Here is a 22,773-nt window from a genome sequence, read left to right on the forward strand (position 1 = left end):
ACATTCATGTACAGGTTTTTGTGTAAACCTAAGTTTTCATTTCTCTAAGACAGAGGCCCAGAAGTGCAAATGCTGAGTGATACAGTAAGTGCATATTTAATAATGTAAGAAACAGCCATACTATATTCTAGAGTGGCTGCTCCATTTTACATTCCCAGCAGCAAAGTCTAAAGATCCAGTTTCTCTGTATTCTCGCTGACATTTAGTGTTGTCATGATTTTCATTTTAGCCATTCTGATTATACATCTATTTTTTAAAAGTTAGACTAAGATGCACCAAAACTTTTTAACAACAGTTATATCTGGAGTGTGTGTGTAGAGCAGGGTGGGGGTAGCTAATACTAAGGAAGACTTACTTTCTATGTTATATATTTTTGTAGTATTCAAATTTTGCATAAGGTAATACGTGTTTGGAATCTAAAACTCAAGTAGAAATTTTTAAAATTAATTTATTTGGTTGCACTGGATCTTAGTTGCTGCACGTGGGATCCTTGACCTTCAACTGAGGCATGTGGAATCTTTAGTTGCCACATTTGAACTCTTAGCTGCCCCTTGAAAGCAAAAGTGAAAGTCGCTCAGTCGTGTCCAACTCTAATTCTCCAGGCCAGAATACTGGAGTAGGCAGCCTTTTCCTTCTCCAGGGGATCTGCCTGATGCAGGAATCAAACCCAGGTCTCCCGTATTGCAGGCGGATTCTTTACCAGCTGAGCCACAAGGGAAGCCCACAGAAAGGGGAGGGATTGATAATAGAGGAGTGAAGGAACTTCTCTGTTTATCCAAGACCCTCCCTCCTCTGTCCTGCTGTGTGATCACACACAATACTCAGCTCCACATGACTTTAAGGCCCCCTTCTCTCAGGCAGTCACTTCTCAATAAGAGCTCTCCCCTGGCCCCTAGAATTGCTGTTACCTCCCTAACCCCTCAGTCTTTGGAGGAAGCCACAGCTCCCTGCTATTGCTTGTGCCCAGGTGGCTCCATCCTACCCTGCCCACACCCCTGGGGACAGTCTTTCCATCAAGCCCTAGCAATGCTCAGCAGCCAGCTCCCTCTGCCAGGGCCCTGGCTGCCGCATCCAATGAGGCCAGCCCACAGAGCTGGTCAGAGGGACCCAGGTCAGCTCAAGTGAGAGGATACTCACTTCTCTGAGCCTGAGGAAACCAGGAGAAGGTGGGCCAATGGAGATGTCTGCAGGTAGGAGTCAGTGAAATTCACATCCGATTCCCTCAATTTTCCTGTGAATGAGGAGGCAGTGACTGTGCCAGACACTAGAGCTAGAGACCGATCACTCCTTTGCACAACCAAGCTTCTGAAAAAATGAATCTTGTTCTTTTCTGAAGAAGAAAGTATTTTCTCTGCTCTTACCTTAGGCTGCTGAGCACAGCTGGGTTTTATTATCACAAAATTAATAAGCACTTAAGGAGGTTGACTCTGGAACCAGATTGCCTAGTTTCCAAATCCTCATTATCACTGTTCTGTGATGTTGAACAAGTAACCTAGTCTCCAGGCCTCAGCTTTCTCATCTGTAAAATGGGGATGTTAATAATAGGATTTGCCTCCTAGGTTTCAGGAAGATTAAAGGACTCAACACATGGAAAGCAGTCAGCCCAACGCCTGCCCATCTTGTGCACTCAGCACACATCAGCTGTTCTTACTTCCGGGAGAGGTGGGGAAGGTAAGTGACTGGAGAAATTAAAATAGCCTGGGCAAAGAAGGAGACAGCCCTGAGCAGTGAAAAGTTGCTGAGACAAAGAAAGCCCAACTGAGCTTGATGTTGATGAGTCTCTTTCTTTCCAAGACAGTCATTGAATGTTTACCATCTGCCGGGGATTGGTAGGAGCTGGCACTGCAGCTGTGAACCACACAATTTCAATCAGTACAGGTGGGGTTATAATAAGTGTGGGTGGGTCCAGGCTTCTGGCAGCCCGGAGAAGGAGTGGCTGGGTAGCCCCACAAATGAGGAAGAGATGCTGCTCCAGGCCAGGTGGCTTGGGCCATGAGAGACAGGTACCCCCTGGAGTTGCTCAGCCCAAAGTGGGTGGAAGGGCAGGAGGTGTTGCGGGGACACAGCAGGCAATCGCAGGTTCTTAGATTCAAGGGCAGGAAACCTTAGGAGACTGGAAGGAACCTTAGGGGACCAGATGGACCAGAAGGGAAGCTCCTCTGCTCTCCCAGGGCTTCTGGTTTCTTTAGCTTCACCTCTCCTGGTTGCTCTACTCACCTCTCTCTTGACCAGTGTCTTCTGCTTAATTTTCTGATGGTTACTCTTATCTACAAACTGATCACAGCCAATTCACACTACAGCAGGTGGATCAGCTGGCCTCAGTATTAGATACCCAAGCTGGTCTGTCAGCACTCGGCAGGTTATCCTTTCTGCTCAGCAATCTCATTAGGCCATTAGTATTCCTGTAAAGTGAGTGGTCCTGTAAAGAAAGTTTGCCTTCCCATTCTCATGTTGCAGTGTCCCATGAAAATAGAAATTTTGGGTAATTTTGTTGAGGTTTCTTGTGCTTCATCAGAACTTCCTCTTGTCACAGAGGAACTGAATGAAGGATGGAAATGATGCCCTAAGATTTTCCCTCCACTTTCTCTGTCTCCCAAGTTCTTCCTCTTTCCAGGGACTTTTCCCCACTTAGATCATCCTTTTTTTTTTTAATTTGGAATTATTAATATCACATTGTGGTTTTATTGAAATGCAACTCATTTACAATGTTGTGGTAATTTCACATGTATAGCAAAAGGATTCAGATACACGCACACATACAAACACGTATATATATATACTTTTTCAGATTCTTTGCTTTATAGGTTATTACAATTGAGTATAGTTCCCAGTGCTATATAGTAGGTCCTTGTTGATTATCTGTTTTTATGTCATTCTTCTGAATTCTCTCTTGGTTTCTCTCATGTCTTTGCCCTGGATTTTTTTATTCTTTTTTCTTCCCTACCCCTAACATTTTAATTAAAATATAAACAATCAGAAAAGTTGCATCTAGATTCAACAATTCATCTTTGCCACATTTGCTTTCTTCTCTGTCTCTCTCCCTTTCTCCCTCTCCTTGTAGAGAATAAGAACTATCTCCTACATAACTCCAATACCATTATTAAACCCGGTAAAATTAACAGCAATTCCATATCATCTCATATGCTGTCCATATTTAAGTTCCCTGATTGTCGGCCCTAGCTGTTTGTACTCCTAAATCTTCCCACCTCCACGTTATATTCTGATGCTTAACCCAGCTGCCCTCTCCTTCATAGTGAAAATTCCCTTGGCAGAAACCAAGGAACGCTAGGTTATCCACAAGAAAAGGCCAAAGGACTGTGGGATAAGATGGCCTAGCTGTACCTCCCAATGTTCTGACTTGGGAAAGGAAAACCCGGTCCATTTTTCAATTCATTTTTTTATTTTTTGAAGCTTTGTCCACATTGGGCATCCTTGGTCACCCTCTGTAGAGTCTCTAGTTTGCAGGTTTGTGTAATTAATGGTTCACAGCTGGCTTGTCTCTAGCCAGAGGAGGTTCTGAAGCAAAAATCTCAAGAAAGGACGACGCCTGTGTTTGTTGCCTCAGGAACAGCAGACACATCTAGGTCAAGAGAATGAAGGTAACATAGGTTATTCTAGACTGGGATCAGTCTGTGCCAGAGATGAAGAGAAACTGTTCCAAAAATCCCAGGCCTTACATGGATATTACCAACTTTCTCGGACGCTGGATGGGCCTTGGCAACCTAGAAGTTAACTGTCCCATGAGAGAGGCTGAGCTCTCGCTAACCTGCCTACCATCTCCAGGAAGTTCCTCCCTGGAACCAACCATGTGATTAAAAGTACCTCATATAAGAAGGAGATACTGTCTCACAATTCTGGAGGCCAGAATGAAATCAAGGTGTGGGCAAGACTAATATTTAGGAATTTGTTCAGACTGACTCTTCAGTTCAGTTCAGTTTAGTCGCTCAGTCGTGTCCAACTCTTTGCGACCCCATGAATCACAGCACGCCAGGCCTCCCTGTCCATCACCAACTCCCGGATTTCACACAAGCTCATGTCCATCAAGTCAGTGATGCCATCCAGCCATCTCATCCTCTGTCGTCCCCTTCTCCTCCTGCCCTCAATCCCTCCCAGCATCAGAGTATTTTCCAATGAGTCAACTCTTTGCATGAGGTGGCCAAAGTACTGGAGTTTCAGCTTTAGCATCATTCCTCCCAAAGAACACCCAGGGCTGATCTTTAGAATGGACTGGTTGGATCTCCTTGCAGTCCAAGGGACTCTCAAGAGTCTTCTCCAACACCACAGTTCAAAAGCATCAATTCTTTGGCGCTCAGCTTTCTTCACAGTCCAACTCTCACATCCATACATGACTACTGGAAAAACCATAGCCTTGACTAGATGGACCTTTGTTGGCAAAGTAATGTCTCTGCTTTTGAATATGCTATGTAAGTTGGTCATAACTTTTCTTCCAAGGAGTAAGTGTCTTTTAATTTCATGGCTGCAATCACCATCTGCAGTGATTTTGGAGCCCCAAAAAATAAAAGTCTGACACTGTTTCCACTCTTTCCCCATCTATTTCCCATGAAGTGATGGGACCGGATGCCATGATCTTCGTTTTCTGAAGGTTGAGCTTTAAGGCAACTTTTCCCTCTCCTCTTTCACTTTCATCAAGAGGCTTTTTAGTTGCTCTTCACTTTCTGCCATAAGGGTGGTGTCATCTGCATATCTGAGGTTATTGATATTTCTCCTGGCAATCTTGATTCCAGCTTGTGCTTCTTCCAGACCAGCATTTCTCATGATGTACTCTGTATCATGAGATGCAGGGTGACAATATACAGCCTTGATGTACTCCTTTTCCTATTTGAAACCAGTCTGTTGGTCCATGTCCAGTTCTAATTGTTGCTTCCTGACCTGCATATAGGTTTCTCAAGAGGCAGGTCAGGTGGTCTGGTATTCCCATCTCTTTCAGAATTTTCCACAGTTTATTGTGATCCACACAGTCAAAGGCTTTGGTGTAGTCAATAATTCAGAAATAGATGTTTTTCTGGAACACTCTTGCTTTTTTGATGATCCAGCGGATGTTGGCAATTTGATTTCTGGTTCTTCTGCCTTTTCTAAAACCAGCTTGAACATCTGGAAGTTCATGGTTCACATATTGCTGAAGTCTGGCTTGGAGAATTTTGAGTATTACTTTACTAGCGTGTGAGATGAGTGCAATTGTATGGTAATTTGAGCATTCTTTGGCATTGCCTTTCTTTGGGATTGGAATGAATACTGACCTTTCCCAGTCCTGTGGCCACTGCTGAGTTTTCCAAATTTGCTGGCATATTGAGTGCAGCACTTTCACAGCATCATCTTTCAGGATTTGAACTAGCTCAACTGGAATTCCGTCACCTCCACTAGCTTTGTTCATAGTGATGCTTTCTAAGGCCCACTTGACTTCACATTCCAGGATGTCTGGCTCTAGGCATCAAATCTCAAGTATCAAAGAAATCTGGTGGATAAATTTCTAGAAAGCCTCCTAGGCAGTTGCCTATGAACACTTTTCTATTAGCAGAAGTACCCAAAGGAGAAGTCCAGAGATGGAGCAAGGAAGAAAAAGCAAAAGTCCTACTCCTCTCTCTTAGGCCTCAAGCAATTTGTGACACTTGTCCTCCATGGCTTCTCTGTTGCCTTTCAGAATCCCCGTCTAAATTTCCAGCTAATTTCAGCATGAGGAGTAAGTCACCAGCCCTCTGAAGGCCTCCTTGGGGCACAGCCTACTCTCTGCAGGGTGTTCCCCATCTGAGCCCTATCTACACCAGCTCTTGGGGATGATCAGATCCTAAGCACACAGACCTCCCCAACTCCCGCTCCCCCCAGCAATTTTTGTGACTCTGCTTTAACCTATAAACTGAAGGGCAAGGCAGGGGATGTTTTCCTGTGCTCTTTAATCTGGTATGTAATAAATTATGCCTATTTAATCATTTAACGACTGAACAAATGACTGAATCAGTCTTAGAACATTCAGCAATCCCTTTTTATGAAAACTTAATTTGAAGTCTATATAATAGCAGAGAGAGAGAGAGAGAAGGAGGGAGAGAAAGAGACAAGAGGCCAGAAAGCAGCAATGGCAATGGCAGTGAATCTCCAGGCACCAGCCTGGATGGGCTGCCAAAGGCAGGGGCTAAGGGGAGGGCTCTTCTTCCAGGATAAACTCAGTGAATGCGCAGAGAGAGGGGCAAAGTAGCAGAATATCAGCATCTGAGTTCCATCAAAAAGCTTCTAAATTATGGATAAGACATTGTAATGCCTCTGTTCCAGCATTTATGTTAGTTAGGACTTGCCTCTGTAGAGAATGATGACACTACCAACAGAGTTTCTGGAAGGGGACACTTACTCAAAAGATTCATTGTTTAGCCACAGGAGGGTATCGATTTTATTTGGTCCCTTGCAACGCCCTGGGACTAAGGCATCATAGGTGGCCTTGAGTCACTGACAACATAGTGCTTGGAGGGCTTCCTGCCAATAAAACCTTGTCACCCGATTCACTTTTGGCTTACAGCCAACATTGCCAAGTTACAAGTACCTACATGCCCTGGATCTTCGGGAATAATTCCAATTTCAAATCCTGGGTCCTATTGCCAGACCATAAGTCAGGCCATGTGTTCTGGTGTTTTTAGTTCTAAAAACTCTCATCATAATGTCATATGGTTCTAATGTACTTATAAGAGGTTTTTTTTATTAAAAATCTTTCTACTGTAAAAATAATATAGTCATATTATTAAAATTCTGGAAAATTAGGAAGAAAAACATAGCACCTATAATACCACCATCCTGCTGTATAGGTATATACAAATGTATAATTTTCCCAGCATATCATCAAAATAAATGCACTATTTTATATTCTACTTTCTCTAACCAACATTATATTTTTAGAAAAACATTGCTAATAAACATTTTTAAAGAATGCATTTTAATGAAAGGATAATACTTCTTTCAGGAGATTACTAAAATATATTAATTATATTTATATTTGTTTATAATTTTTACTGGTATTTATAAATCCACAATATATACCATTGTAATATATTTTCTAGACTTTTCATTTTTCTTTAATTTAGTTTTTACAAGCTGAATTACAGGCTTGGAGTATGAATATGCTAATGACTCATGATATATATTGCAAATTGCTTCCCAAAAAAGTTGTGCTAACAAACACAACCATCAGCAATGTCTGAGGGTGTCTGTTCCACGTCAGCACCACCAACAAACCAATGTGTTGAGATGAAGTTTTGAAATGATTCTCGTGACAGTTTTGCTGAGCAACGCCCCCATATTTTAGAAGGGAAAGTACAGGTATGACATGGATGATATACTGATGATGGTAAACTGACAAAGGATGTCTTTTAAGCCAGATGAGTAGCGGGGAGAAAAAGCACTTAAATGATGCTTTAAACTCCAATTTCCAATGATGTATCTGAAGACTGCTAGGAAACAAAACTATGGCAGGCAAATAAATGGCCTGCAGCAGTCCCAATTAGGGAAGCTTTCTCAGAAGAAAATCCTTTTGGCAGATTTGAGTCTGAAGCAAAACTCCAAACAACTCCAGGCGCACTACCCCATACCATGGGTTTGATTTCTGTGTAAATACCTTGGTAAGTGTTGTTGCCCCACACTGGTCTTTTCAACTCTACTCAGATGCAATATATGGGAATGACTCTATTATTTTCTAATATAACAATAAGTAGTGGCTAAATACAACTAAATAGCTATTCACTGACAAAGGGAGGGGAAAATGGCATTTACAAGTTTTGTCCGTTTAGTGGGCTTGGATCAAATGTGCTGGCCCTTTAGCCTTACTTGGCAGCTCTGAAAACCATGTTTCAGGGGTGCAGAGTGACTGAGCTTGGGCTTTTTGGTTGGAGCTCCCCAGGCTCAGACACTGCACCTCTAAAATGATAGAAAGGGGGGACTTCCCTTGCAGTCCAGTGGTTAAGACTCCCAGCTTCCCCTGCACAGGGCACAGGTTCGATTCTTGTTTGGGGAACTAAGATCACATGTGCCTTGCAGTGTGGCAAAAAAAAAAAAAAAGGCATTTACTAAGTACTAGGCTTCCCTGGTGGCTCAGATGGTAAAGAATCTGCCCACAGTCCAGTAGGCTCGGGTTCAATCCATGGGTCGGGAAGATCCCCTGGAGAAGGGAATGGTCACCCACTCCAGTATACAGTCCATGGGGTCGCAAAGAGCTGGACACTTCTGAGTGACTAACACACATACAGGCTAATAGGCTAACTGATGATACATGGCAGAATGGTTGATATTCACGCTCCTTACTGGATGACTCTTGCATTTAGATGCTGATCTTTCTGAAAATTACTGCAGCCTTTAATAGTAATCATTAGTTCACATTCTGGATTTCAGCAACTTCTGTGAGGTTTAAAAACTGTAAGGGTGTATTTGTATGACATCCTAGAAAATGACCAATTTTTAGTAGATAAAAATACTATGAAATTTTAAAGATTTTCAAGATAAATTCCTGATAACTGTGACTGCGTGTGTGCATGCTAAGTCTAGCCCAACTGTTTGCGACCCCATGGATTGTAGTCAGCCAGGCTCCTCTGTCCATGGGATTCTCCAGGCAAAAACACTGGATTAGGCGGCCATGTCCTCCTCCAGAGGATCTTCAGGGACTCAACCTGAGTCTCTTATGTCTCCTGCAATGGCAGACAAGTTCTTTACCACTAGGGCCACCTGGGAAGCCCCACTGTGACTAATCTTAGTCAAATAAAAGTTTGTTAATCAGGTGGATGACAGAGCATGGACTCCAGGTCTGCTTCTTGCTACTCTGGCCTTTCTTAGCCTGCTTCCTCATCTGTGAATGGGGCAGTATAATATATATTTACTATTACTTGAGAAAACAAGTCTAACATACTCAGCACAGTGCTTGGCATACCATAAAGGCTCAATAAATATTAGCTATGTTCATTGTAACTATTATATTACATGATGATGAAGATGGAGTCCATCAGATGAAAGCAAATAAACAGGGATGTTTAATCCCTTGGACTTTGATATAATCAAATCATTAAACTATTTTTGCTAAAAAGCTAAATTCCTCTTGATTAGACAGTTGAAATTGACTATCTCTAAGCATAAAAAATATTCATTCCTAGTAATTCCCTGGCGGTCCAGTTTTTAGGTCTCCAAGCCTTCACTGCCAAAGACTCAGGTCTAATCTGTGGTCAGCGAACTAAGATCTTGCAAGGAGTGTGGCACAGCCAATAGCAATAATAAATACACATTTCTGAGGTCTCCTTATGGGTTTCTTTACCTTCAGTCTCTTTGTATGTGTGTCAGGTACTTAGTAGATGCTCAGTTATACTTGTCGAATAGAGATAAATTTTTTTGAGGTATAATTGACACATGACCTTATTACTTTTAGGTATACAGAATAATGATTCAATATTTGTGTCCAGTTGATCCTTGAAAAACTCAGGGGTTGGGGTAACAAACTCTGGCAGTCACAAATGGGTGTATAATTTTACATTCAGCCCTCCATATCCACAGTTCCACATCCTCAAATTCAACCAGCCACAGTTGTTGCAGTACTGTAGTATTTGAAGTGAAAGTCAAAGTGTTAGTTGCTCAGTTGTGTCCGACTCTCTGAGACCCCATGAACTGTAGTCCGCCAGGCTCCTCTGTCCATGGAACTCTCCAGGTAAGAATACTGGAGTGGATAGCCATTACCTTCTCCAAGGGATCTTCCCAACCCAGGGGTCGAACGCGCATCTCCTGCAAGTCTTCTGCATTACAGGCAGATTCTTTACTGTGTGAGGGACCAGGAAGCCCTACTGTAGTATTTACTACTGAAAAAATTCCATATGTAAGTAGACTCGCACAGCTCAACTCTAATTCAAGGGTCAGCTGCACATTGCAAATTGATCATCGCAATGTCTACTTAATATCTGCCACCATACATAGTTAAAATTCTTTTTTTTTGTGATGAGAACTTTTAAGATTTACTCTCTTAGCAACCTTCAATGTGCAATACAACATTTTAACTATAGTCACCATGTTATATACTATATTCCCAAAACGTATTTATTGTACAACCAGAAATTGTGACCCCCTTCACCCATTTTACCAACCACCCCCAACCCCACCACTCTGCAACCCATGTCTCACCTCTGACAACCACCAACCTCTTCTCTGTACATATGAGCTTGGTTTGGGGGTTTGGGGATTATATTTTAGATTCCACATATGTGAGGTCGTACAGTATTTGTTTTTCTCTGTCTGACTTACTTCACTTAGCATTACACCCTCAAAGTCCAGCAGTGTTGTCCCAAATACTTTGCCTTCAGTATTAACCGCCTCAAACTAACCACTCACCTAGCTGCCAATGTGATATTCATACAAGAAAACCTGATCATGTCTTTTCCCTCCTTACCCTCCCCTACGGCCCAAGTGTCTTAGGGTGACCGACAAGGCCATCTAGGACCGAGTCCTGGGTCATTCTCCAACCTCCTCTTCTGAGACTTCTGTCTTGATATATGTGTCCTGATTTTATGAAAATGATTGTCTCACCACCTTAACTCATACTGTCCTTTCTGCTTGCAACACCTTTTCATCTCTTCTTTACTCCCTCTATTCCTACTCATTATTCAAGGCTAATGCAAATGCCTAGTTTTTGTAAAAAAACACCAAAAGTTTGTCATGTCATATTCATACATGCATCTCAATGTATGAAAGTCACATTGGAAAGAAGTCAAAATATCTGAAAATACGAAAGCGTTAGGAGTAGTTATCTGTAATCATTTTCTTATAATAAGAAAAGATTTTTACTATTTAAAAGACTTTAAAATATTTTTATGGGACTTTCCTGGTGGTCCAGTGGTTAAAACTCTGTGCTTCCACTGCTGGGGGCATGGGGTTTGACCCCGATCAGGGAGCTGAGATTCTGCATGCAGCGGTATGTGGAAAAAACAAATAATTATTTTCAATAAAGTTCAGGTGTCATCTCTTCCCAAATGCTCCCTGACCCGAAGTCTCCTTGGTGCTCCCACAGAACTCCTGAAATGCCTGTAATGGAGAATGCATCGTGCCGTGTGGAGATTACCCCATTCTCAACAGGACTGGGGCTGTCGATATTTCCGCCTTTGTAGCAAGTGCCTAGCATAGTGCCAGGCACACAGTGAGCACTCAGTAGATGCTTGTTGAACTGACCTGAACTGCCCTTGTTCACACCTTGTGAAGTCAGTCGCTCAGTCGTGTCTGACTCTTCCCAACCCCATGGACTGTAGCCTGCCAGGCTCCTTCGGCCACGGGATTTTCCGGGCAAGAGTACTGGAGTGGGCTGCCATTTCCCTCTCCAGGTGTTCACACCTAGTGAGCTGCTAGCAGATCCTGTTTAGACCTGTGGGCCGATCCTGGCCTCACGTTTGTAAGAGGCAAACCCCAAGCAGAGCCAGTTTTCTGTGTCTGCCATTCCAAGTCAGTCTGTCAGGAGCCGAGGGTGCCTTTTCCCAGTTTTTCCACTTCAACTTTTTTCTAATTATAGAAGTAATATAGTCTCACTGTAAAAATAAAAATTTGGAAAGCATAGACTGCAATACAGTAAGAAAAAAAAAGATCTAGTCAGTCCAAATACCTACTATTTTTTAACCAGAATTATTTAGATCAATGTTTTTCAATTTTGTTTTCCCATTTCCTGGCACATATATTAAATTCTAAATTTTCCAAGAACTGGGCTGATTAGGAAGTGGAAGGAGTCTATATCCACAAATGAAAATTTGTAGGGGGCAATAGTGCATATAAAAGACTTTTAATAATCTCTGCATAACTCATGCTTAATGTGTTGGCATCTCTTTGTCTCCCAATAAGTTTAAGGGACCCTTGGTTTTTGAAATGACAATAGATCTCTTTTTCATCAGCGACTCCTGGTAACTAGGTGTGAAGAAGCTACTTATGGCATTCAAGATAGTGTTAGTCGCTCAGTCATGTCCGACTCTGTGACCCCATGTTCTGTCCATAGGATTCTCCAGGCAAGAATACTGGAGTGGGTTGCCATTTCCTTCTCTAGATTCAAGATAACCCAGAAGCAAAGAAAAGCTAATCACTTTTGGAGGAAATGCACAGATATCATTCCAAGATAACTTAGTCATATCCAAAGTCAGGGAGAGTCTTCTCCATAGAACAAAGGGCTTTCCCTGTTGGTTTTGAGTGGCAGCAGGGTGTCTTTGATGACCCCCAAGGATCATCAGACAGTATGTATATCCAGGGAAGAACTCTACTTATAAACCAAAAGATCGCCTAGGCAGAGTCAGTTGCTGCCTCTCTGTTGGTCACTCCCTGTTTGGGATGTTAACACTTCTACGGATCCAGCATGGAAAGATCTTCCTCCAGATTCTGCAATTACTGGTCTACCTGAGAGATTGGAAGACACTGTGGGACTTCCAATAATGTGGCGATTGCTTAATTAAGCTTCTTCCTAAATCTTATTTAGAAGTACTGGGCCCATGCTATGTCCTGGGGGACATTGAATAGCTACCTAGCAGGGGCCTGAAGCAAATTAAAGCATGACAAATTCTCTAAAGATAACCAGGATCTTCTGAAAAGGTCACAATTTGCCCATGTGTTTGAGAACTATTAATATAGTCACTTTATTTTTTTAAATTAAGTATACTTAAAAAAAAATTATTTGGGGGCTTCATTGAGTCTTCATTGCTGCGCACAGGCTTTCTCGGCGAGCAGGGGTTACTCTGTATTGTGGTTCGTGGGCTTCTCGTGGTGGTGGCTTCTTTTGTTGTAGAGCACAGGCTCTAGAGTACAGGCTCAGCAGTTGCGGCACACAGGCTTAGTTACTCCTTGGCCTGTGAGACCCTCCCAGATCAGGAGGCCTGCACTGGCCTCTGTGTGTCCTGCACTGGCAGGCAGATTCTTAACCACTGAGCCAGCTACTTTACAGCTGGCTTTAAATTGCAATGATACATAGAATATCATAGCTATGGAAAGCAGTAAAGACAGGTTAGACACAATAGATCATTCATGGAGCCCATACTCTTTATCAGGTGCTCTGTATTTATTCTTTCTAATCCTTACGGTGACCTGGCAAGATAGGATTATTATTATACTTTAAGGTAATTCTGTCCATTTTACAGATGAGGAACTCAGGTCCAGAGAGGTTAACACTCAGTTGGCGATAAGAGGAAGGGCTAGGATTCACACTCAGTCTTGTTTGCCTACAGATTTCCTTCCCTTCCCACTTGGTTTCCTTTGGTCTGGCTATGCTTGGGTGTCATCATTGGGCGGGTTCTGCTGGAGGGAGGACTAAATGAGAATAGAATTCAGATAGCACTGTCAACCCTTACAACACTGGTACGTTGTGGCAAGAGCCCCAGACTGGGGTAGTTTCTTGGCAAAAAATTTGGGAGGGAGAACAGAGTAATAATGTCAGCTATTATGGCACTTTGCCACGACCATGGATGGGTCTAAAAGTTCCAAAAGAGACCTGAGAGGGTCTGAAAACCCCTTACTTTGAATGTGGAGATCTCCTATGGAGCAGTTTGCTTCCTAGAAAGGGAAGGACAGAAGTGGTAAAAAATGCAAGGTGAACACCAGCCCTCTAGGCCCAGGCTTGGCTGCTAAAGAGGCTCAGAGAGGCTTGAGCAGTGGGGAGCTGGGGTCATGGAGAGTTGAAAGAAATAGCCCCTTAATAGGTGGAAGGGTTGCTAAGCTTAAAAAATAAAAATATAGGATGCCAGGGTAAATTTGAACATCAGGTAAACAACAAAATTTCAACAAAACATTTATTAGTATAAATTCATCCTTGGATATATACATCCCAGGCACCATTTTATCTGGTGACCTCAGCCACACTGTTTGAGGATTGACAGGGGTACAGAGAGCTCCTTCTGTGAGGCCTGGGTAGTGTGTCCAAGAGCTGTCTTGCTGTGAATGGATATCAGTGTCAGAGGTGGTCCTAGGGAAGCTAACTATCTCAACACGGAACGATATGAGCCCCAAGCCCTCTCATTCCAGCCTAGGGGGCAAACAAGCCATCTGATACAGGGGAGTCTATGGATTTTTAGGGGACTTTAGAAGTTTTCATTTCCAGGTAAAGGCTTTGTACTTAGTTTGATAACATATGTTTTACAATTTAATTTCTTAATCTAATGTGAAAAACATAATTAAAAAGAAAAATCCTTAATAGGGCTAAGTTAACCTATCTGGTATTTGAGGTATTTTAAGTATTTGATTAAGGGGGGTATAGAAGAAAGAATTCACTTCATTACTTTTATTCTAGAAACGGGAAACACCATTGCTTGGGTCATTAAAAAACCATACAAGGCAGTTCCCGTCGCCCTGGTAACTCAAGTCCTGTCCTTCTGACAGGCCACCTCTGTACAGTAGAGTAGTCTCAGTCTACCAAAGGAAGCAAACTCCTTTTTTCTCCAGAGGAGAAGGTAGTACTTCTTGAAACTGTCTTTCCTTGAACTTGGTCAATTAATCCAGCTCTTGGAGAAGAGGGAATATTTTTTTTTATTTGTTTGTTTAAAAGAGAGAATCCTTTTTTAAAGGCTTTTTTATGAAACAGAATTTTTTCACCTGTTTTTTAATACTTAGCCAGTGTCAAGATCATTATATCAGAATGTTGGAGTTTGAAGGAAGGGTTGAGGAGTGTCTCAAAGGCTGTTTAATGTCCAAGAAGCTTCCCCAGGTGCCATATACATGTATGAATTCACTATGGCTCAAAGGCATGGCTCTGGGCCTTGCACTCTCAAAAACCACTTAATTTCTTGGTGCTCCTTCAGGGGAGACCTACACTAACTCACTCACCAAGACAGATATAGAACTGGGACACCCATTCATTTACTAAGTGATGTGACAATCTCCTGGATACTGGGGATATACATAGAGACCCCAACTGCAAGCCCAAGGCTGCTTAATGAGCAGAGAATAACGATAATAGATGCCACTGGTCATTTAATGAGTGTTTAAAACTTATAAAACATTAATACTGACAGTTAGCCCCATTCAAATGGGCAGTTTTCATCCTTACAACCTCATCACGAGAAAAATATTTATCTTTCTTAAACTGATGCTGCTGCTGCTAAGTCGCTTCAGTCGTGTCCGACTCTGTGCGACCCCATAGACGGCAGCCCTGGGATTCTCCAGGCAAGAACACTGGACTGGGTTGCCATTTCCTTCTCCAATGCATGAAAGTGAAAAGTGAGAGTGAAGTCGCTCAGTTGTGACCACTCTTAGCGACCCCATGGACTGCAGCCTACCAGGCTCCTCTGGCAATGGGATTTTCCAGGCAAGAGTACTGAGTGGGTTGCCATTGCCTTCTCTGTTAAACTGATGACAATACTGAAAAAGATGTCATAGCTCATTCTTTCTTTAAAGCAAAACTTTTAAAAATAATTTTATTTTTGGCTGTGCTGGGTCTTTGCATTTCGAGGACTTTTCTCTAGTTGCCACAAGCAGGGGCTACTCGGTGTTGTGGTGTGTGGGCTTCTCACTGTGGTAGTTTCTTTTGCTGCAAAGCACAAGCTCTAGAGCACAGGTTCAGTAGTTGTGGCCCACAGGCTTAACTGCTCTGCAGCATGTGGGATCTTCCCAGATCAGGGATTGAACACGTATGTCCAGCATCGGCAGGGAGATTCTTAACCACTGAATCACCAGAGAGTTCAGTTCAGTTCAGTCGCTCAGTCGTGTCCAACTCTTTGCAACCCCATGAATCGCAGCACACCAGGCCTCCCTGTCCATCACCAACTCCCGGAATTCACTCAGACTCATGTCCATCGAGTCAGTGATGCCATCCAGCCATCTCATCCTCTGTCGTCCCCATCTCCTCCTATCCCCAATCCCTCCCAGCATCAGAGTCTTTTCCAATGAGTCAATTCTTCGCATAAGGTGGCCAAAGTACTGGAGGTTCAGCTTTAGTACCATTCCTCCCAAAGAACACCCTGGGCTGATCTCCTTCAGAATGGACTGGTTGGATCTCCTTGCAGTCCAAGGGACTCTCAAGAGTCTTCTCCAAAACCACAGTTCAAAAGCATCAATTCTTCGATGCTCAGCTTTTTTCACAGTCCAACTCTCACATCCATACATGACCACAGGAAAAACCATAGCTTTGACTAGACGGACTTTTGTTGGAAATGTCTCTGCTTTTCACTATGCTATCTAGGTTGGTCATAACTTTTCTTCCAAGGAGTAAGTGTCTTTTAATTTCATGGCTGCAGTCACCATCTGCAGTGATTTTGGAGCCCCCAAAAATAAAAGTCTGACACTGTTTCCACTCTTTCCCCATCTATTTCCCATGAAGTGATGGGACCAGATGCCATGATCTTCGTTTTCTGAATGTTGAGCTTTAAGCCAACTTTTCCCTCTCCTCTTTCATTTTCATCAAGAGGCTTTTTAGTTGCTCTTCACTTTCTGCCATAAGGGTGGTGTCATCTGCATATCTGAGGTTATTGATATTTCTCCTGGCAATCTTGATTCCAGCTTGTGCTTCTTCCAGCCCAGCATTTCTCATGATGCACTCTGCATCATGAGATGCAGGGTGATAATATACAGTCTTGACGTACTCCTTTTCCTATTTGGAACCAGTCTGTTGGTCCATGTTCAGTTCTAACTGTTGCTTCCTGACCTGCATATAGGTTTCTCAAGAGGCAGGTCAGGTGGTCTGGTATTCCCATCTCTTTCAGAATTTTCCAGTTTATTGTGATCCACACAGTCAAAGGATTTGGCATAGTCAATAATTCAGAAATAGATGTTTTTCTGGAACTCTCTTGCTTTTTTGATGATCCAGAGGATGTTGGCAATTTGATCTCTGGTTCCTCTGTCTTTTCTAAAACCAGCTTGAACATCTGGAAGTTCACGGTTCACGTATTGCTGAAGTCTGGCTTGGAGAATTTTGAGCTTTACTAGCGTGTGAGATGAGCGCAATTGTATGGTAATTTGAGCATTTTTTGGCATTGCCTTTCTTTGGGATTGGAATGAAAACTGACCTTTTCCAGTCCTGTGGCCACTGCTGAGTTTTCTAAATTTGCTGGCATATTGGATGCAGCACTTTCACAGCATCATCTTTCAGGATTTGAACTAGCTCAACTGGAATTCCATCACTTCCACTAGCTTTGTTCATAGTGATGCTTTCTAAGGCCCACTTGACTTCACATTCTAGGATGTCTGGCTGTAGGTGAGTGATCACACCATTGTGATTATCTTGGTTTTGAAGATTTTTGTACAGTTCTTCTGTGTATTCTTGCCACCTCTTCTTAATATCTTCTGCTTCTGTTGGTCCATACCATTTCTGTCCTTTATCGAGCCCATCTTTCCATGAAATGTTTCCTTGGTATCTCTAATTTTCTTGAAGAGAGCTCTAGTCTTTCCCATTCTGTTGTTTTCCTCTATTTCTTTGCATTGATTGCTGAGGAAGGCTTTCTTCTCTCTTCTTGCTATTCTTTGGAACTCTGCATTCAGAAGCTTATATCTTTCCTTTTCTCCTTTGCTTTTCGCTTCTCTTCTTTTCACAGCTATTTGTAAGGCCTCCTCAGACAGCCATTTTGCTTTTTTTGCATTTCTTTTCCATGGGGATGCTCTTGATCGGTCTCCTGTACAATGTCACGAAACTCAGTCCATAGTTCATCAGGCACTTTATCAGATCTAGTCCTTTAAATCTATTTCTCACTTCCACTGTATAATCATAAGGTATTTGATTTAGGTCATACCTGAATGGTCTAGTGGTTTTCCCTACTTTCTTCAATTTAAGTCTGAATTTGGTAAGAAGGAGTTCATGATCTGAGCCACAGTCAGCTCCTGGTCTTGTTTTTGTTGACTGTATAGAGCTTCTCCATCTTTTGCTGCAGAGAATATAATCAATCTGATTTCTGTGTTGACCATCTGGTGATGTCCATGTGTAGAGTCTTCTCTTGTGTTGTTGGAAGAGGGTGTTTGCTATGACCAGTGCATTTTCTTGGCAAAACTCTTATTAGTCTTTGCCCTGCTTCATTCCATATTCCAAGACCAAATTTGCCTGTTAGTCCAGGTGTTTCTTGACTTCCTACTTTTGCATTCCAGTCCCCTATAAAGAAAAGGACATCTTTTAGGGTGTTAGTTCTAAAAGGTCTTGTAGGTCTTCATAGAACCATTCAGCTTCAGCTTCTTCAGCATTACTGGTTGGGGCATAGACTTGGATTACTGTGATATTGAATGGTTTGCCTTGGAGACGAACAGAGATCATTCTGTCGTTTTTGAGATTGCATCCAAGTACTGCATTTCAGACTCTTTTGTTGACCATGATGGCTATTCCATTTCTTCTAAGGGATTCCTGCCTGCAGTAGTAGATGTAATGGTCATCTGAGTTAAATTCACCCATTCCAGTCCATTTTAGTTTGCTGATTCCTAGAATGTCGACGTTCACCCTTGCCATCTCCTTTTTGACCACTTCCAATTTGCCTTGATTCATGAACCTGACATTCCAGGTTCCTATGCAATATTGCTCTTTACAGCATCGGACCTTGCTTCTATCACCAGTCACATCCACAAGAAGCCCCTCATTAACTCTTAGAGATACGTGTTTTCAGATGTGAATATCCTACAAACAAAATACATTTATAATATAAAGCTCCACAAAAATATGGTCACTCTTTACTTATCCATCAAATATTTATTAAGTGTCTGATGTGGGCTGGGTACTATACAGGTTGATGCAGACAGAACAGTGTTTAAAATATCAAGGCCCCTGCTCTCACTAAGTTTACAGTCTAGCTGAGACCACTAATCAGTAAAAGAATCAAAACATCAGCTTGTGAGAATTGCTGTGAAAGCAATAAGCATGGAAATGTGACTGAATATAACATGAGGGGTAGGGGAAGGAAGACAGGGACTCAGTGTGGCTCTCTGAGGGGTGACATTGGAACTGAGACCTCAGAGCCATCCAGGGGCCTTCACTCTGGGCTATGGAGGTGCCAGGAAATAGGTCCTCTCAGTCCTACACCCCAGAGCTCCTGTGAGCAGCCTCTTCTGAGGCTCCTTGAAGGGCAACCTGAGCAGTCTGGGTCAGATCTGTGCCCCTTGGTTGGCACAGAGGCGAGCAGATAAGCAGATAAATGAGCACGACTCACTGCTCCATGGGATGTGTTGAGCACAGTCCAAAAGGAGCTCTAGACCCCAGACCCCGGCTTTAGTCCCACAACGCAGGGAGCATCATGGACCAGGAACCTGAAAACTACTGTGCCAAGTGCCCAAGGAGTACTGGTGTGGCACAAAATGCAACCAGAGTTGAGGACAAAGAAGCTGAATAGAGCTGCTGGTGCAGATTTGAATTTCTGTCCTCCGGCCAGTTATTTCTTGCTATTTTAGACTTTTAGGTGGTGACCAATGCACCTACAGGATGACTGCTTAGCAACACATGTGTATTTTGAAAATTGGAGGTATAATTTAAAAATACTTGATTTTCAAAAAGCTTAGCTGCATTCAAAATCCATTCACAAGAAATTCCAAGACTACACTTGTCAATGAAAGAAAGGGAAGAATTTTAAATATATAACTCCAACTGTTACACTTTTTTGAATGACTGAAAATTATTATTTTTTTTGAAACGACAAGTTATTCAATTAGGTTCTTTGCAAGAAGTTCAGAATACTATTTTGTGAGGATAAATTCCATTTGTGAGAGCAAACGCAGAGCAGAGGTAGCCCTGGAGCTAAGGAACAGCTTTGATTCTTCGCAGAATTTGGGAGTCCACAGCTTTCTGATCAACCTTGCACTGCTCTGTGATCTCGTATTTCTCTCTGTGTCGAAGACCTCACCCTCCTGGCGTCTGGGTTTACGCAGCTTCTTCTTCTTGAAGTGTCAGTGAGATATTCTGGAATTTTCACGCCACTGATATCGATTTTGGTGGAGGTGGCAATGACACATTTCTGGTGTGTTCTATGCAGAGGAACTCGATTGAGGGATAGAGGCCCAGTCACAAGTGGCAAGCCACTGCCCAGCTGCTTCAGGAAAACGACCCTCTTGCCTCTGTGGCGCCCAGTGAGGATGATCAGAATGGTCCCACGAGTGATGCTGGCATGCAGGTTCCTCACATGCTTACTGAAGGGTTTTTTTCCATGACTCAACAGTTTCCAAGGCACATCTTCAGTAGGGTAATACCTAGGCATTTTGCAAAGTTTGACCACTCGGGTACCACCATTCTTGTCACCACCAACTGGTTTTGTGACAGTAGCAAGAACACGAACCTTCTTTTTCTTTTCGACCTTGCATTTGGCTGCTGAATATTTTCTCTTGTACAAGGCCTTTCTGGAGTACATGGCTGATCGGGAATATCTGCCAATTCCTCTGACCAGGACAGGATTTCGGCTGCAGTGGGGCTTCCCCTTCTTAACCTTCTTCACCTTTTCCACCTTTTCAGCCTTGTTGCCAGCATTGGCCTTCTTGGCTTCAGGTTTTTTCTCCTTAGTATCTGGCTTCTCAGGCTTTTCACCCACCATCTTGCAAGATGAGAAAGAGCTGAAAATTATATTTTAAAGTTTTTCAATGATAAGATCATCAAGAATCTGAAGAGATCTTCATTCTAAAGTCTTGATCAGGAATAGTATGTGGCCATTTCAAGTTTAAAACCTCACCATTTCTCATTAAAAACTTTGAAAACATTTTATTTGAGAGTTTTACACAAGTTTGATACTGATTTTCTTTAAAATGCAATTATTTTCTCTTATATGGCTTATAATATAAAAACATATAATGAAAGTTTTAATCAAGTTCCATATGAATGGCTCCAAATCCCCTTTTTTCTTCTGTGGACCTTACAAAAAGGATCTTTTTCTAAGAGATATGGGTAAGTGCAAAATGTTGCCTTAGAAGATGGGGGAGCCAGCTCTGTGTAAATCTTACACGTAAGTGCTCAGTCACTTGGTTGTGTCCGACTCTTGGCGACCCTGCCTGGCTCCTCTATCCATGGAATTTTCCAGGCGAGAACAGTGGAATAGGTTGCCATTTCCTCCTCCCAGGGATTGAACCAGTGTCTCCTCCATCTCCTGCCTTGGCAGGTGCATTCTTTTACCATTGAGCCACTTGGACTCCTGTGTAAACCTTGGCGAGGGCATTTAACCTGCAAAATAGTGTAATGACCCTCAGGAGTGAAGACCTTGAAAGATAAGGTAGTTGGGTTGCAGCAGAATGTCACTAGGGAGGGCAGGGGTGATGCCAGGCCCTGCATTTTAACCAAGAGCAGTGGGAAGCCTCCAAATAGATTTATGAAAGGGTGTGACTTAATCCAATTTATTCTGTAAATCGAATCTCTGCATGCAATGTAGAGAATGGAATACAGAGGTGCAACAGTGGAAAGAGAAAGGTCATATAGAAAGTGACTGAGGGGACCAGCAAGAGGAGAGGAGGAGAGGAGCAGGTCATTCTGAGAAGTTTTTCAGAGATAGGACCAATAGGACTATGGGGACAAAAATAAGGGAGGCTAAGTAGGATGCCTGAGGCTTTTGGTTTGAACAGTTCAGTAAATCATAATGCCATTTGCTGGGCAAGACTGAAGGAGGGACAATTAAGGAAAGAGGACTGGGATCCAAAGCCTCAGGACATATTTTTCAACAAAGTGCAACTAGAGAGAATCATAGATGATAAGAGATTTAATGGACATAGAATCGTTAGTTGCTCAGTCGTGTCTGACTCTGCGATCCCCTGGACTGTGGCCCGCCAAGCTCCTCTGTCCATAGAATTCTTCAGGCAAGAATACTGGAGTGGGTAGCCATTCTCTTCTTCACGGATCTCTTCCACCCAGGGACTGAACCTGCATCTCCTGCATTAGTAGGTGGACTCTTTATCACTGAGCCATCTGGGAAGCCCAACCAGACATCTACCCAACTGCAAAACATACTTGATCCTACAACTAGAAAAAACTTGTGGCCTATCTTCACGCATAAATATCACTTCCATTTTACAGATGGACAGCTAAGTAGGTTCAGATAATCCAAGATTAGAATTATATCTAAAAGTTTTCCAGGTCCTTAGGAATATTTTTAAACCAAAAAATGGAAGTTACAGAAAAATCTAGCAGATAAAGAGAACATTACCTATGTCATTCAATATTTTTTGAATAGATGATGAATTTAACTGATGTGGAATCAGCCTTCCTGGAAAAAAGCCAACAGATATTTTGGTTTACTCAAAACAAAACAAAAAACAAGCAAAAAAAAACCCAACCCTTTTCTTGGCCCAAATTATAGGAACTCTTCGCTGGCAGCTCAGCCTAAGCTTTTTTGCATATGTGCTTTTAGGACAGGCTTGCAAATTGCATGTGTTCTGCACAGCAACCACAGACACTTAACATTCATTAAATAATAATGAAACAGGAGGACTGGATTTTGTTTGTTTCTCCTGGGTCTGTTCCTCACTTAAGTGACCTTGGACAAATCTATTCCCTCTCTCATATCTGATTTCAGGGTAATGTTTATGAGAGCTTCAGACTATCAATAGTAGTTATGCTCTCCATCTATGAAATTTATCTCCTTCACTATCCTATGGGATGTCTGCACGACACTTCTATTGAATACCTTCGCACGTAGTTTCAAGTGTTGTCAAAGCCATCTAGGGACGGTGCATATATTCTAAGGCCAATGAAATGACAACGTGGGTAACTTGAACCTGAAATCTGTTTCCTATGCTACTGAGAATTGGAAAATGGATAAATGTGATGATCCCCAATGACGTTTTCCTTACTTCTGCCGCTTACCGCCGCATCCAAACTATTCAGAAGCTGCTGACATTTGACTACACAGCATTTGGCAATTCTAC

At 42.5% G+C, this 22,773-nt stretch overlaps 1 pseudogene; it reads right to left on the reverse strand.

Moving 5' to 3' along the window:
- Positions 1-19,603: 19,603 nt before the first annotated feature.
- Positions 19,604-20,459, reverse strand: LOC128061720 (60S ribosomal protein L6-like; annotated as a pseudogene).
- Positions 20,460-22,773: the final 2,314 nt, after the last annotated feature.

This window comes from Budorcas taxicolor, chromosome 16, assembly GCF_023091745.1.
Source record: "Budorcas taxicolor isolate Tak-1 chromosome 16, Takin1.1, whole genome shotgun sequence".
NCBI classification, from domain to species: Eukaryota; Metazoa; Chordata; class Mammalia; order Artiodactyla; family Bovidae; genus Budorcas; species Budorcas taxicolor.